The following is a 16,585-nucleotide window of genomic DNA, read 5'->3' as shown; positions in this document are numbered from 1 at the left end:
TTCCTCTTGAGTAACCTGCGTTGGGAAGAGACGTTTCGGCGGGTTAGGAATGTCAAAGAGCATTGGAACTGCATTCCAATTTAGCCTGTTCCTGGTCTGCTTGTTGGAAAGCTGGTCAAGTTCAAAGTGTTCAGAACAAAGACGGCAGTCGGTTGACAAGTAGACCGGAGTTTGGTGTGGGAGATCTTGTCGATGAGTATTCTGGGCCCACTGTCGACATCTGAAATTACAGAAAATATCATATATGATTAACTAATAAGAAAAAAAATGATTATAACTACATACCTGCAGAATGGATGATATATCACAAGTGCAATTGTTTTCAGTTGTGGGAAGAGACCTGTATATTGAAGATGCATTTTGCCTCTAATATGTCAATTTACCTTAAATGTAGAAGAGCTTATTAAAACCTTCTTACAAAGACCATTTAAGTATTTTCTTTTTATCCTCTTTTGAACCGAAGACACTAGCAGGGTTTCCAACTCTCACGCAGAGAGAGCGAGGGAAGCAGAGAGACAGGGCAGAGAGGGGGGAGAGAAAGGAGGGGGAGAGAGAGAGAAGGGAGAGAGAAAAGGGAGAGAGAGGGAGAACGGAGCGAGAGAGGGAGAGGGAGAGAGGGAGAGAGGGAGAGGAGAGAGGGAGAGAGGGAGAGAGGGAGAGAGGGAAATGATGGGATGTTATAACGCGCAGCCATCCCATTCTGAGTGCCGCCGCCACCGAACCCCACCCCACCATTGCACCCTTCTTCACGGCGGCCTTGTGATGTTTCAGCTCTGACAATTTGAGGGACCTAACCGGTAACAACACTAAGAGCAGCCCCGGGCCGCCGTGCTCCCCAACTCGAATCTGAGCTTGAAAAATCTCATGGTGGGCCTGATGTGTCCCACGGACCATATTTTGGAGAACCCTGCCTGACAAGAACAAAAACAAAAATGTGCAGGTGTTAAAATTGATGACTTTATTATTGTGGTAAGTAAAGATCTATTTAAAAAATTCTAATAACTTTCTAATGTGCCGACAAACCTAGTTTCCCAATGACCTTTGATGGGAGAACAGAAAATGACATTTTCAGGACAGAATAATATCGACAGAAAATAATAATATTTCCTCACCTTTCATTGTTATCGGAGAATCTGAAGTATGACGGGTTGGGTTGTCTACATTGATGATTAGAGCAATTTATAGCAGAAAAGGGAGCTGAAGATTTAGATGTTGACCCAATGGCGGTAGTCGAGGCAGTCCATTAAAATGGTGTGAAAAATCACCCATGACTTACTACGCTTTTTTCGTCGAGTGGCGTATCTTGCCTCTATCATCTTTGCTTGAAAGCACAGCTCTGGAGTAAACTAATTGGTTAAAAAATACGAGAGATCACACACGAGGAAAAATGTGAGGAATTGGTGGTTGAAGTGCATTCAGATAAATGTAGCATATGTTGCAAATAGGTTTGGTGAACAGCAATGTTATGCTGCACCGATGCTTCAATTTTCCAAATTCCACTCTTGAACTTTTCTCCATCCTGAAGACATTGAAAGGGGATGGTTGAATAAGGTGTATAAAGAAGGCAGTCCATCAAGTGTGCATGAGGCAGGTGATGAGCACCTGTCCCCAAGTAACCACCTTTATCTTGGTGTGGTGGTTCAAAAGCAGAAAGCTCAGTGCATTATGGCTTGGTGAATGTGCCACAACTATTCCTCAGCTAAGGAGCACGAACCACTGTGATGACATGTACACGCTCACCTCTAAGCTGGAGATTCAGGAGTAAAATCTTCTGCAGTTTTTGAATATCTTGAATTCTGACCCCTCAAGATGACATGGGTGGTTCTTTGCAAATCGGCTAACATGCATGCTGGGTGAATCCATTTGTATAGGCTGTTTAACCTAAACTTTACTGAGATAAGGAGTTGAAATTGGCTCTTCCAGTGCTTCTATAACTCCCTATTGCAGGAATATGCAAACAGTTTTGAGGTTTGCTGATATCACATGCACAAAGCTGAATTGTGCAAGGTGTAGAACTTTATAACGATTCACCTTCAGTCATTACCAGATGTAGTTTTGCGTCTCTTCTGTGGCTAAAGCAAGTAGCACGTCTCAGTGAGCGCTTCTTCATTGAATTAGATGTATTCTCACTCACCCGTGAGAAAGGTCTTGACTCAAAACATTACCGATCCATGTTCTCCAACATAGCTGCTGCCTGACCTGTTGAGTTACTCCAGCAGTTTGTGTACTTTTTCCTCACTCATTGCTCCTTGGTGATGCACATGCAGGTATTCTGGGCACGTCGCAGCGGTCTCTGCAGTCCGTTTGTCTTTTTGTTATTTTTTGTCCCGTTTTAATGTAGTTTTTATTATTTTTTTGATGGGGTATGTGTGTGTGTGTGGGGGGGGGGGGGGGGGGGGGGGGGTGGGGGTGGGGGGGGAAACTTTTAAAATCTTTCCCCTACACGGAGAACCCGACCTTTTCCCTGTCGGATCTCCGTTGTCGTTGGGGCTGTAACGTGGAGCGGCCTCCAGCAGGAACGTCCTGGGGCTCCAGTCACGGAGCTGGCCAAGTCCGGAGTGGGTAGAGCTGTGATGGCGCGCTGCTGTGACCCGACCCCCGGAGATTCGGAGGCTTACCGCAGGTCTGGCAGACAGTAATTTCGGGAGCCCACGGGTCCCTGGTTGGAGACCGCTTTTCGAGACTTCTGCAACGGCGACGTCACCCGCCCGAGTTGTGGGGTTGAAGATTACCCAGAGCGTGGCCTTGCATCGCCCGGCGTGGCTTTAATGGCCGCGGGACAATTGCCATCGCCTGTCGGGGGCTTTGACTCTGACATCGGGAGGGGAATGGGGAGTACAGGGGAGAGATACATTTTTTTGCCTTCCATCACAGCGGGAGGAGATGCGCTGTGATGGATGTCTGTGTAAATTGTGTTGTGTCTTGGGTCTTTTTTTTCATGTGTGTATGATTGCAGAAACAACATTTCATTTGAGCCTCTATGAGGTTCAAGTGACAAATAAATTGTATTGTGTATTGTGTACTACTGACGTACAGTGCATTCAGAAAGTATTCAGACCCCTTCACTTTTTCCACATTTTGTTACGTTACAGCCTTATTCTAAAATGGATTAAATTCATTTTTTTTAATCAACTATCTACACGCAATAGCCCACAATAAAAAAGTGAAAACAGGTGTTTAGAAATTTTTGCAAAATAGTTAAAAATAAATAACTAAAATATCACATTTACATAAGTATTAAGACCCTTTACTCAGTACTTTATTGAGTCACCTTTGGCAGCAATTACAACCTCAAGTCTTCTTGGGTATCACACTACAAGCTTGGTACACCTGCTTTTGGGTAATTCATCTCATTCTTCTCTGCAGATCCTCTTAAGCTCTGTCAGGTTGGATGGGGAGTGTTGATGCACAGTTATTTTCAGGTCCCTCCAGAGATGTTCGATCGGGTTCAAGACCGGGCTCTAGCCGGGCCACTTACAGACATTCACAGACTTGTCACAAAGTCACTCATGCATTGTCTTGGACATGAGCTTTAGGTCGTTGTCCTGTTGGAAGGTGAACGTCTGCCCCAGTCTGAGGTCCTGAACGCTCTGGAGCAGGTTTTCATCAAGGATCTCTCTATACTTTGCTCCATTCATCTTTACCTCGATCCTGACTGATCTCCCAGTTCCTACCACTGAAAAACATCCCTACAGCATGATGCTGCCACCACCATGCTTCATCGTAGATATGGTATTTGACAAGTGATGAGCGGAGCCTGTTTTACTCCAGACGTGACACTTGGCATTCATGCCAAAGAGTTCAATCTTGGTTTCATCAGGCCAGGGAATTTTGTTTAGGTGCCTTTTGGCAAACTCCTAGGTAGGCTGTCATGTGCCTTTAACTGAGGAGTGACTTCTGTCTGGCCAGTCTACAATAAAGGCCTGATTGGTGGAGTGTTGCAGATATAGTTGTCCTTCTGGAAGTTTCTCCCATCTCCACAGATAAACTCTAGAGCTCTGTCAGTGGCCATCGGGTTCTTGGTCACCTCCCTTAATATGTTAGTAAGTCTCTATCCTAAGGCCCTTCTCCCCCGATTGCTCAGTTTGGCCAGGCTCTATGAAGAGTCCTGGTGGTTTCAAAGGTTTATTTAAGGATGCCGGAGGCCACTGTGCTCTTCGGGACCTGCAATGCTCAAAAAAATGTTTTATACCCTTCCCCAGATCTGTGTCTCAACACAATCCTGTCTCGGAGGTCTACAGCCAATTCCTTTGTCTTCATGCTTTTAAGAGGGAACTGCAGATGCTGGACCTTATCGACAGGTGTGTACACAGAAAAGTACAATGGAGAAACTCAGCGGGTGCAGCAGCATCTATGGAGCGAAGGAAATAGGCAACGTTTCGGGCACCAAAGCTCCCTTCTTCAGAGTGATCAGGGGTGGGGGTGGGTGGGGACAAGAAAGGGAAAAGGAGGAGTAGCCGGAAGGCTGGAGGGTGGGAGGAGACAGCAGGGGAGCTGAGGCGGGGATGATGAGACAGCAAAAAATGACTGTAACCTATTTTAGAATAAGGCTGTAATCCCACAAATTCTGTTAGTCCTTGCTGTCTCCTCCCCTTGCCTCAGCTCCCCTGCTGTGTCTCCTCCCACCCTCCAGCCTTCCGGCTACTCCTCCTTTTTTCCCTTTCTTGTACCCCACCCACCCCCACCCCTGATTATTTCTGAAGAAGGGTTTCGGCCCGAAACGTTGCCTATTTCCTTCGCTCCATAGATGCTGCTGCACCCGCTACATTTCTCACAGCTTTTCTGTGATAACCTCCTTTGTCTTCATGAGCTTGTTTACAAGCTCTGACATGCACTGTCACTGTGGACCCCTTATATAGACAGGTGTGTGCCTTTCCAAATCATGTACAATCAATTTAATTTACCACTTGTAGACTCCTATCAAGTTGTAGAAGCATCTCAAGGATAATCAATGGAAACACGATGCACCAAAGCTCAATTTTGAGAGTCACAGCAAAGGGTCTGAATACTTACGTAAATGTGATATTTCAGTTATTTATTTTTAATTATTTTGCAATAATTACTAAACACCTGTTTTCACTTTTATATTATGTATTGTGCGTAGATTGATGATAAAAAAAATGACTGTAACCAATTTTAGAATAAGGCTGTAATGTAACAAAATGTGGAAAAAGTGGTCTGAATACTTTCTCAATGCACTGTATATGAGTTATTGCTTGTCACCTGTCCCCAGTTCAAGAGGATTCCCATTAGCTTTGCTCCCTGCCTTCTACTAACCAATTATTGCTAATTGGGTAATTTTATTTATTTTAAATCCATTAGTTTTCATGTTTGCTAGTTTATTACCACATATCTTTTGTAAATCTACATCAGTCACATCCATTGTGATAAATCATTTTTTCATAGATCCCTTCAGCAATATACTGTCAGATGATGTGTTGAACAACGTATCAAAGGATCTGGGTGGAACACATTGATTGGCAGTCTCTTGCTTTCAAATGCTGACAGATTTGCTATTCTAATATCCACCTTGAATGCGCTTATTTTGTTATATTATATTTTCATGCCTCCTGTACCTGCAATAGCAAAAGGGAAGCCAAGAACCATGAAGAGGGATTTGATGGATGTTCAAAGATTTGAAAAACAGCATGCAAGAACGACTTAGAAACCATTGCCTAGAAGACTAGTGGAAGACAATAGACAATAGACAATCGGTGCAGGAGTCGGCCATTCGGCCCTGCGAGCCAGCACTGCCATTCAATGTGAACATGGCTGATCCTCCCCAATCAGTACCCTGTTGCTGCCTTCGCCCCATATCCCCTGAGTCCGCTATCTTTAAGAACCCTATCTAACGCTCTCTTGGAAATATCCAGAAAACCGGCCTACACCGCCCTCTGAGCAGAGAATTCCACAGACTCACAACTCTCTGTGAGTAAAAGTGTTTCCTCGTTTCCTTTCTAAATGGCCTACTAATTACTCTTAAACTGTGGCCCCTGGTTCTGGACTCCCCCAACATCAGGAACATGTTTCCTGCCTCTTAATAATCTTATATGTTTCAATAAGATTCCCTCTCATTCTTCAGATGAGACAATGATCGATATCAAAGGAAATTAGCTAGGCTCAAGCAAGATACGTGTCCAGGAATAATGGGATTGTGGGACTAGGTTGCTCTGCAGATCACTGGCACGGACTGGGTGGTGATTGGCTTCTTTCCCTGTTATAATTATTCTATCACTCGATATGGACTTCTTCTTGTCGAGTCCACACACATGATTTGAAATGGTGTGCTTTTTCACACTTCTATACCTTTTGCCCATTGGGTGTGACTTTTCCTTGATTATGCTGCTGGCCTTGCTGAGGCAACGTATGGTGTAAATAGAATCAATGGAAGGGAGGTTAGTATGTGTTATGCCACATCATTTATTATTTTCACCTGTTCTATCACTAATTTGTTTTTCCAGGATATTGAGCCAAGCCCTGTTTAGCTGCAGCTATTCCAACTGTGCTATAATACCAGTGTCACTGAAATATAAATTCTTCCACCCATTCCACTCCCTTAGACACATGTTCACACAGGAAACCCATTACTAAGATAAAAGTGAAGTTCCTTAGTTGTGGGAGAACATAATTAGACATTGTAAATGCAAAGTCTTTAATTAATAATATTGGAGAAATGTCTTTATCCTGATTAGAATTTGAAATTTGCCCCCATTTAAAATAGTTGAAGTACGTTATACATATTTATGGCTTGCTATTTGAATTGTCATGTTGTTCTGGACTGCAATTGTTCTTACTTCCAACACTGTGAGTGACAGAAATGTAGTAGTAAATAAATATCATGAAATGATTTTTGAATGCTGTTGTGTGCAAACAATCAAGAGTTTTCCTTTTGGAGATCACCATTTTTTTTCACTGGTTCACTTCTATTTGTCCTGTTTCAGCATCTGGTAATATATATATCTTTATCACTATCTTTATTAAATAGTTTTGATATATTGCTAATGTCAGGTTACTAGCTTTGATGCAATGTTAGTATGCTCATTACTAGGCTTATGCTTATTAACTCTCTTCCTTTACATTAAATAAGTATTTATAGCTGAGGTTCTACTGATTAAATTACATTCTTTGAAACTTAACCAGTGTGAAAATGTGAGGTTTGTTCCTCTGCTACGAACAGTTATCTCCTGAAAGCGAAAAAACATTGTATTCATTGCTTCATTGGTGCAAACAATAAGCCACCATAGTCCAATTGATGTGTAGTTATCTTGAGGCATCTTGTATTCAACATATGAACTTGTTTGTTAGAAAGAGACCACTGGGCCATGTAAGGTGTGCTAAGAGGTGGCATTTCACAAGTGTAGCCTATTCCAACCTCTGCAAAATGTATTGGGTCCCAGATTGTGCCTCTGTTGGCACCCAGGCAGTGGGGAGTTACTTTTCCAATGTGACTGAGTATTTATGGGGAGAATTCCCATTTTTTCTGGCCAGTTATACTCTTACGGGAATGGCCAGATTGCTAGAAGACAAGACACAGCCATAACTCTCCTGCTGCCAGGGTTTCTGTTAGATTCTGACATCTGCAGTGATCGACACAGAGTTTTAACCTCACTTACCTGGGATATAAGGATATTCTTAGTTTTTTGAATATAACGCTCCATGATCTACTCTGTTCAAAAATTTAACAGAATACCCAACAGGCATTAAACTTCCTGAAGAATGGCTAATCTAGTTGTGATACTTCAGGGTTTGCAACCACAATCCCAGAGGTTCACCAGAAGAGTTAGCTGGAGGGAATATAGGCCAAACACAAGCAAATGGGACCTTTGTCAGTCAGGCAAGTTGGGCCAAAGGTCTGGTTTCCATGCTATATGTCTCGATGACTCTATTACTCTTTGAGTTTATCTGAGCATGTTTTGAGAGAAATCTCTATAAAAAAAAACGTACAAGCAGCGTAGCTACATAACAGAAGGAATGAGTGGGAAAAATACAGGTTCTCCCTGACTTGCATAAAGGATACATTCCGCGAACCCTAACGTGTCAGATTTTACGTAAGTTGAAAACACCATTCCTATCCCCTGCTTGAAATAACTCACTGAGCACATTAACTGTGTCAGCAGCGTCTGGCTGCATCCAAGGCACTTTCTGTGGCAAGCGGCATTCAAATTAAGAACCACCGTCATTGCTGGCTTATTTCTGATGTAACCTTTCAAACGCCCGACATCTCGTAATTCGGCCGACCTGAGGGATCTGGTGGTTGAATGGTGGGTTAGAAGAGTTTTGATATAGGGGGAGGCAAGCCCGTTAAGGGCTTTGTGCATGAATAAGAGGAGCTTGAAGTTGATTCTGTACCGTATTGGGAGCCAGTGGAGAGAGGCCAGAATCGGGGTGATGTGGTCTCACTGCTGCATTTTGAACCAATTGCAGGTGGGACAGGGATGATTGGCTCATGCAGTGTATAGGGAGTTGCAGTAGTCAAGGCGGGAGGAGATGAATGCATGGATGATTTTTTCAAGGTCGTTGAATTGGAGGAATGGTTTGATTTTAACTATGGTACGAAGCTGGAAGAAACTAGCTTTTTACCACAGAATTGACTTGCTTGTCAAACTTTAATGCGGAGTCAAATATCACGCCAAGGTTTTTGTCGTGAGGTTCTCCTGGAGAAAGCTAGCTAGGTGTTGACCATTCCGGTTAGTGTCACCAGTGTGATAGGTGTAACAGGCATCCTCCAGTATGAGGCGGGCATTCAAGTCCCCAAGCAAAGCCAGAAAATTGTGCGCAGTACTCGCTCCATCGCAACTTGGAGGACAGAGTAGAATTGTTCGACTTTGGCCTCAGGGCTGCCATTGTGAGGGGAGTAGCATACTATGACAGTGGTGACAGGGTTACCATTTAACTCAGCAATAAGGAGTCGAGGGCTGACAGAGTGGACACCCTGTAGCGCGCTCCTTGCTCTCTGACTCAATAGCAGACCCACTCCACCCTGAGCAGAGTTGTTTACAGGACCTCTCCACACTGATGAGATCCATGCCATCCGCTTTGCCAAACCTGATCTTCACATCTCGGTGGATACGACGATGCTCTTGAATGCCCAGGACATCAACTCTGCATCTCTGACTACACGCTGCCATCTATGTAGACCTTGACACTTCACGAATAGTTAAAGCATTGAAAGTTGAAAACATCAAAAACCTGGCACTTAAGGAGGAGTGCAGCTGCCTTAGTCCTGAGGTCAGACTGACCCCTCCCCGAGTGTGCCCAGGATTTAAAGACCCGTTGTCAAGGTGACTAGATGGACCAGAACCTCGACCAGCTGCAAAGTTCCTGCAGATTTCCGCCGCTGGTAGTATAGGATTTTTGTGTGTGTGCTTTATCATCGTTCCTTACAATGCTATGTACGACAATTATCACAACTTCTACTGAAGTGTGGATGGCCATTGGCTTGCTGGAATCTCATCTGCCCTTTGACAGGTCTTGTTTTTGGTCCTGCTGGTCCTTCAATACTTCATTGTCTTCAGGTCCTCGTGGTACTCTTAACAAATTGAAATCTTAACCATTGCTTCTATTATCATTTGGATACTTTCTAATGATTTTCTTAATTCTTGCGTAAGCATCCTTTATTTCTTGATTCATTGCCTCATTTGTTCCTCTGCTATCATTTTATTTTTTGTCATTTAATGGCTCCTGCTGCTGGCATGCCAGAGAACCATTCATTTCTTTCTACCTTTGACACATCCACATCAATCACTGTCTGGGCCTTAAGTCTCTACCCTATTGCTTTTTTAATTATCTACCATAAGTATATTCACAAGATATCGCTCCTTGCACTGAGAATGAATGTTTTGGATCCCTACCTGCAGTCTTTTCTGTTGCACATTAACAGAATGAGAGATTTGACCCTTGATGCCCTCACTCCCATGCCATTTGACAAGAACAAACTATTAAGGCATTTGTGGGAAAAGCATCCAGAATCCAAGGTACAGTGCTCGGCCAAAGGCGGCTTTGCCCAAGAGAATATTTTCAAAATCGCCCTATAAATAATTTTCTATTTTAGTTAGTTGTTACCTCTAATTTTTTGCTGCCAGCCATTCTTGTCCAGAAAGATGAGAAGCACATCACTTCAGGACAAGAAATCTGCATAGAAAAGCCACAGAATGGTTGGGAATTTTTTGATTCTAGATTAATTCCACCTTGTCATGACAGAATTGATCAGTTGATCTTCAACTCAATGCAACCATTACATTGATAAGGCATTGCAATGGCATCGACAGTCACAGATTAAGACAGGAAGGTTTTTTTAAACTGACAGTTTTTCAAGGATGCAAGGCATCAGCTGTGCACATAGCACAGTGTAAGTTCTATTTTGTGAAGTATTTTCCTACAGATTAAAGCTGCATCACTCAGTCTGCTGATTTTACACAATGTCATTCTGAGCATCACACAAAGTAACCTGGAAGTTGGTTTACTTTCATCATGCACCTGCCCAATGTGCAAGATTTATTCCATGCAGGCAGCAAGTTAGCTAAATATATCTACTGGGAATCATTTTCGTTCTCTTCCATCTTTCGCAATGACATTAGCAGTCATGCCATCCAGCAAAGTTAAGGAGTGTCACACAGGGGCACATCCTAATGCAAATGAGTGAAGGAGGAGTTTTCTGAAATCATAAAACAAGTGTTTTCCCATTTGTCTCATAGTGAAGTCATTCTTCATTGTGAGGATATTGTGCATGCTGTAAGTATATGGAGCGTGAAAGCAGGAAAGGTTTGATGCAACTTTGGTTAGAACACAAGCTGGAGCAATGCACAGAGTTTAGTTTTCTATATTTAAGGCAGGATTAACTTGCATTGAAGGTAATGCAGAAAAAGGTTACTCGGTTTATTCTTGTCATGAAGAGATTGGTATATCAAGAGAATTTGAGTAGATGTGCCTGGACATAGGAAATTAGAAGAATGGGATGTGGTCATATTGAAACTTACATTCTGAGTGGATTATTACGGTAGATGTGTTCTTCAAACTCACCCTCATTAAGTTTCACACAAATACATTGCAGGTGTAATAAATGCAAGGAAGCCACACTTTTTAGCAGTGAGTGGAAAATCTGTCTGTTGATTATGAGAAAAGGAATCCTCTCCTGACACTTTGCTGGTTTGTGAATGTAGCACAGAGCTCGGGATTTATTTACCCTACTGGTGACCAAATAGTAAATGGAAAAGCCACCCTTAATGTTCTAGGTATGTTAACTCACATTATTTAATTGGTTTGAAAGATAGCAGCATCAGCTCACACGGGAACAGTTTAATCTCCCTTCAAGTGGGGAATCACCTTCTGTGCTTTGGGATTTTTATGCAGAATCAAGTCATAAAATGCAAGACAATTGAAATAGTTAATGACCCAGCACAAGATTAAATTTCCAAATGACCTCACTATCAAATAACCCAATCAGAGTTTCTGCAGTTTGTCAGCATTTTAACATTTTGAGCCCTAAATGGAATAATATAATAATATATTTTATAATTCTGTCCCTCTGGACATAAACATTTGCTGTTTGTTTCATTTTCATTTCACAGGCTTATTAATATGTGTCACTACATTTAGTATTGTGTGTATTTGTACTCCAAGATCATTTTGTTCCGCTACCCTATTTGGATTTTCATTTTCCAAGCAATATGTGTCTTTTACTTGTTTATTACTGAATTGCAACCTCATCGTTACACTTGTTGACATTTATTTGTCAAGTATATGGTTATTCTGCACATTTGCTGCTGTCTTCTGGTAAACTTTTGCAACAGGATTATTACTTGATCAAAATGCCAAATAGTGTAAAGACAAATTGATTGGGCTGATGTACAATTGGACAAAGGAGTTGCACTCCCAACAAGGTGATCATCCCCAAATAAATAAAATACTAGAATAGGCCCCCAAATACATTCTCCTTCCAATCATTACTATAGATGACAAACAGCAATTAGTAAATTTGCAGGTGACACCAAAGTATAGGTGGTAGCATCGACAGTAAAGATGGTTATCAAGAATTACAATGGCATCTCGATATGCTGAGCAAGTAGGCAGAGGAATGGCTAATTGATAAGTGTGAAGTACTGCATATTAGGAAGGCGACCAGAACCAAACCTTCTCAGTGAATGGTAGGGCCGTGGGGAGTGTTATAGAGCATAGAGAGTACAAGTACATATTTCCATGAAAATGTCACCATGGGTAGATAGAGTGGTGAAGCAGACAGTTGGCAAGCTGCCCCTTTAGAGTCAGGGAAATGGGTATGGAACTTACAATGTTTTGTTACAGTTGTAAAAGATGTTGGTGAGGTTGCACTTAGAGTATTAATTACCTTTCCAAGGAAAGATGCCGTTAAGCTGGAAAGGGTGCAAAAAATGTTTATGAGGATGTTGCCAGGACTTGAGGGCCTGAGCTATAGGGAAAGGTCGGAAGGAAAAGACCGTGTGAATACACAAATACCTTTACCCAGTGCAGGGAATCAAGAACTACTAGGTTTAAGGTAAGAGCGAAATGATTTAATAGGAACCAGAGGGGAAAAGGACAAGATGTGAGAACAGTGTGGTGGCAAGAGTTTCAATCGCATAAGGAAAAAAAAATTAGTTCAGGTCACATACAGTATTGTGATATAAATTGTTCAGCTGATTGGAATGCTAATTTTAAACTTTTCCTATAAAAGTGTGATCAATTTGATCCTCGACTTCCTCATTCACAGCCACAGTCTATCCATATTGGTGGAAATATGTCATCCTCAATAACAATCAGCACAGGAGCACCTCAAGGCTGTTGCTCAGCCCCCTGCTGTACTCACTCTATACTCATGACTGCGAGGCCGGACAAAGTGCAAACTCCATCATCAAGTTCGCCGACGACACCATGTGGGACGTATCACTGATGAGGACGAGTCAGAGTATAGAAGTGAAATCAACCGATTGACCAAATGGTGCCAGCACAATAACCTGGCTCTCAACACCAGCAAAACCAAGGAACTGATTGTGGACTTTGGAAGGGGTAGGATGGGGACCCACAGTCCCGTTTATACTAACGGGTCGATGGTGGAAAGGGTCAAGAGCTTCAAATTCCTGGACGTGCATATTTCCGAAGATTTCTCCTGGTCCTAGAACACTGATGCAATCATAAATAAAGCACATCAACGCCTCTACTTCCTGAGAAGATTATGAAGAGTCGGTATGTCAAGGAGGACTCTCTCTAACTTCTACTGGTGCACAGTAGAGAGCATGCTGACCGGTTGCATCGTGGCTTGGTACGGCAGCCTGAGCGTCCAGGAAAGGAAAAGTCTGCAAAAAGCTGTAAACACTGCCCTGTCCATCATTGGCTCTGACCTCCCTAGCATCGAGGGGATCTATCGCAATCGCTGCATCAAAAAGGCTGCCAGTATCATCAAGGACCCACACCATCTTGGCCACACACTCATCTCCCCGCTGCCATCAGGTAGAAGGTACAAAAACCTGAAATCTGCAACATCCAGGTTTAGGAACAGCATCTTCCCCACAGCCATCAGATTATTAAACACAACTTCAAACAAACTCTGAACTATAACAGCCGATTGCACATTATGTGTTTAATTATGTGTCTATATATATATTCTATGGCGTATGGACTCATTGATCTGATCTGTATTCATGCCTACAATATTCTGTTGTGCTGCAGCAAGCAAGAATTTCATTGCCCTATCTGGGAAACATGACAATAAACTCTCGTGACTTGACTTGACTTCAATTTGATAAGGTCCCACATAGGAGATTAGTGGGCAAAATTAGGGCACATGGTATTGGGGGTAGAGTGCTGACATGGATAGAAAATTGGTTGGCAGACAGGAAACAAAGAGTAGGGATTAACGGGTCCCTTTCAGAATGGCAGGCAGTGACTAGTGGGGTACCGCACGGCTCGGTGCTGGGACCGCAGCTATTTACAACATCTATCAATGATTTAGATGAAGGGAATCAAAGTAACATTAGCAAATTTGTAGATGACACAAAGCTGGGTGGCAGTGTGAACTGTGAGGAGGATGCTATGAGAATGCAGGATGACTTGGACAGGTTGGGTGCATGGGCAGATGTATGATAGATGCAGTTTAATGCGGATAAATTTGAGGTTATCCACTTTGATAGCAAAAACAGGAAGGCAGATTATCCACAGAGTCTGCGAGAGTGGGGGCGCAAGATGACTCATCGACTGACTACCCGGTAACCAACCTTGGAACGGACACGACATTGAATCAGATAAGTGGCAAAACTCTTCAAAAACGAGCAGTTGGCTCATTTTCAGACCTGTAGGAGTGACTGGACTAAATTAACATCAACTCGTGGTCTTAAAATTCATCAGGGACGGAAGAAATGCTTGAAAATCCCCAACCCGGGGCCCCGCATTGACCAGATTCTGTCAAGAGGAAGGTCAAATCAGTCGGATGAAACTCAGCGGCAGGAAGAAATCCACAGTCCGCAGAGCATCAGCACCCTACAGGATGTGGCAGAAGTTTCAGGCAACAGTCCATGACGCAACCAGGCACATCATAAAGGGGAAAACATGCAAGGATGTAGGCCGTTGGTGAAATGGCCAAAGTCTAACAGCAAGGAGTGGGAAATCATCAATATAGATGTGAGCTTAATCTTAAGTGGAATCAAGGGATCAAGAGCAGAAAAGAAGTTGGAGAAGATGGGTGATCTAGTCTACAGCTATGGAAACGAGAAATTTGGTGAGAAGGAACAACCCAGCAGAAAAAGTAGGCCTCCTCCCCCAAGTCCCGTCGACTCCAGGAATTCCAATCACTTGTTAAAGAAAGAAGAGGCCTGAGGAAGGTGTGGAAAAAAGCAACAGGAGAAGAAAGAGAGGGCATCAATCTCCTTCAAAAGGACCTAAAACAGAGGCTCTCGAAGCTGCGCAGAGCGGAGAATTTAAAGAAATTATGCAAAAAGAGGAAAAAGCAAGAACTTCTACAAAGATCCCATTATGTTTGTGAAAGGCATTTTCAGAAAAGTGAAAAGCGGTTCCCTGAAAGCATCAATAAAGGAGGAAGGACACATCAGAACTATCCACACTGATGAGTTAATAGATGAACTGATTTTTGTCCTCACTGACATCCCAACAATCTCACCCCTACAACATCAATTTGGCAATGGAGCTCATTATCAGAGCATCAACATGTGTTGTGGGAGAAAAACGGCGAAAGTGTGGTCAGCTATTGCCATCTACACAAGCCTATATGGACGATATAACAATATGTCCCCTGCACCATGAGACTTCTGGAAAAACTTCATCAAAACATCACATGCGCAAGGATGAAGATTAAACCCAGCAAGTGCAGAAGCATCTCCATTGTCAAAGGTCAAGTCCAGGATCAAAGATTTCATATTGATGGAATAACTGTTCCAATGTTTCAGAAATGCCAGTGAAGAGTTTGAATCATTGAACAGAGGCAAACTCAGTCTTCAGAGCAACTTGCTAATGATGATTCTAATATTGCTTGCAAGATTCATTTCCTCCATGTGGTCAAGATTTTTCATCGAGCTGCAACAACCTCTAAGAAATATTGCATAATCACTCAATGCTTCCCCATCTTTTGGCTTGATACTTTTCCAAGCTTGGGCCTTCTCCGTGCATGCATTCGCCTTCCTCTGTTCATTACCAAATCGTTCTTTAAGTAATCTTCTTGCCTCTTTATAGCTTTGGCTGTCAGGCACATTTTGACAACTTTCTACAAGTACCTGAACATCTCAGCTTGTGTACTTCACGGGAAATCATAAGCGCTCCTTTTCATCTGCACTTTTCATTTCTAATACTTCTTCTAATGCCCTTACGAAAGCTTCATACTGCAAAGGATCTCCATCATATGTAGGAATTTCTGCTGGTGGTAGAGTGAGAGAGGTATTTTGTCGAGCTATGATTATGGTTGAATTCAGCTTGCCTTTTCGCCCATGCAAATAGTCCATCCTGATAACCTTGGCTTGGCACCAATGGACGATAGGCAGGCCTCTGTGACTCAAACTGGCTTGCTCGAGCCTGTGCATCAGGCCTTGGAAACGCGTACTCAGCAGTTCGTTTGTCCCGAGCCTCTCCAGTGGCTCCATAAGTAGTTTGTTTCAATCTAGCACCCATTTGCTGAGATGATGTTTTACCCATCTTACTCTTTTGCAATGGGTGTTCAAAGCCATGAAAGCCATGAAATCTGGTGGACCTCAATTGTGGAATTTATCCAACTGCTAACGCACTTGGAGTAGTTTTTCCTCTTGGTCCAGAGTTCATTGACTTCGATGCTCTAGAGCTGCATCTTGAACCCTCACTTTCCAATTCAGAGACATCTGAATTTCTCCAGGCAGTGGAAAAACAATGTATTGGCTATCTTCCAAGCCAGCAGCACTAGCTTTCGGCATAAAGCTTCCCAGCTTTAAAATTCAATGTACAATAGTCGATTTCTACTCATGATTTTCGTGATAATGTCTTCAATCTTCAGATAAGTCGTGTCACTGTCGATAAACCTCTAGGCCATCTATTGTCTTCAGTTCCTCTTCAGGAACCGGTCTTCTGGCCAAAACCTCTTTCTAAATCCCAGCCAAGT

This window comes from Leucoraja erinacea, chromosome 12, assembly GCF_028641065.1.
Source record: "Leucoraja erinacea ecotype New England chromosome 12, Leri_hhj_1, whole genome shotgun sequence".
NCBI classification, from domain to species: domain Eukaryota; kingdom Metazoa; phylum Chordata; class Chondrichthyes; order Rajiformes; family Rajidae; genus Leucoraja; species Leucoraja erinaceus.
This window is presented reverse-complemented; position numbering follows the sequence as displayed.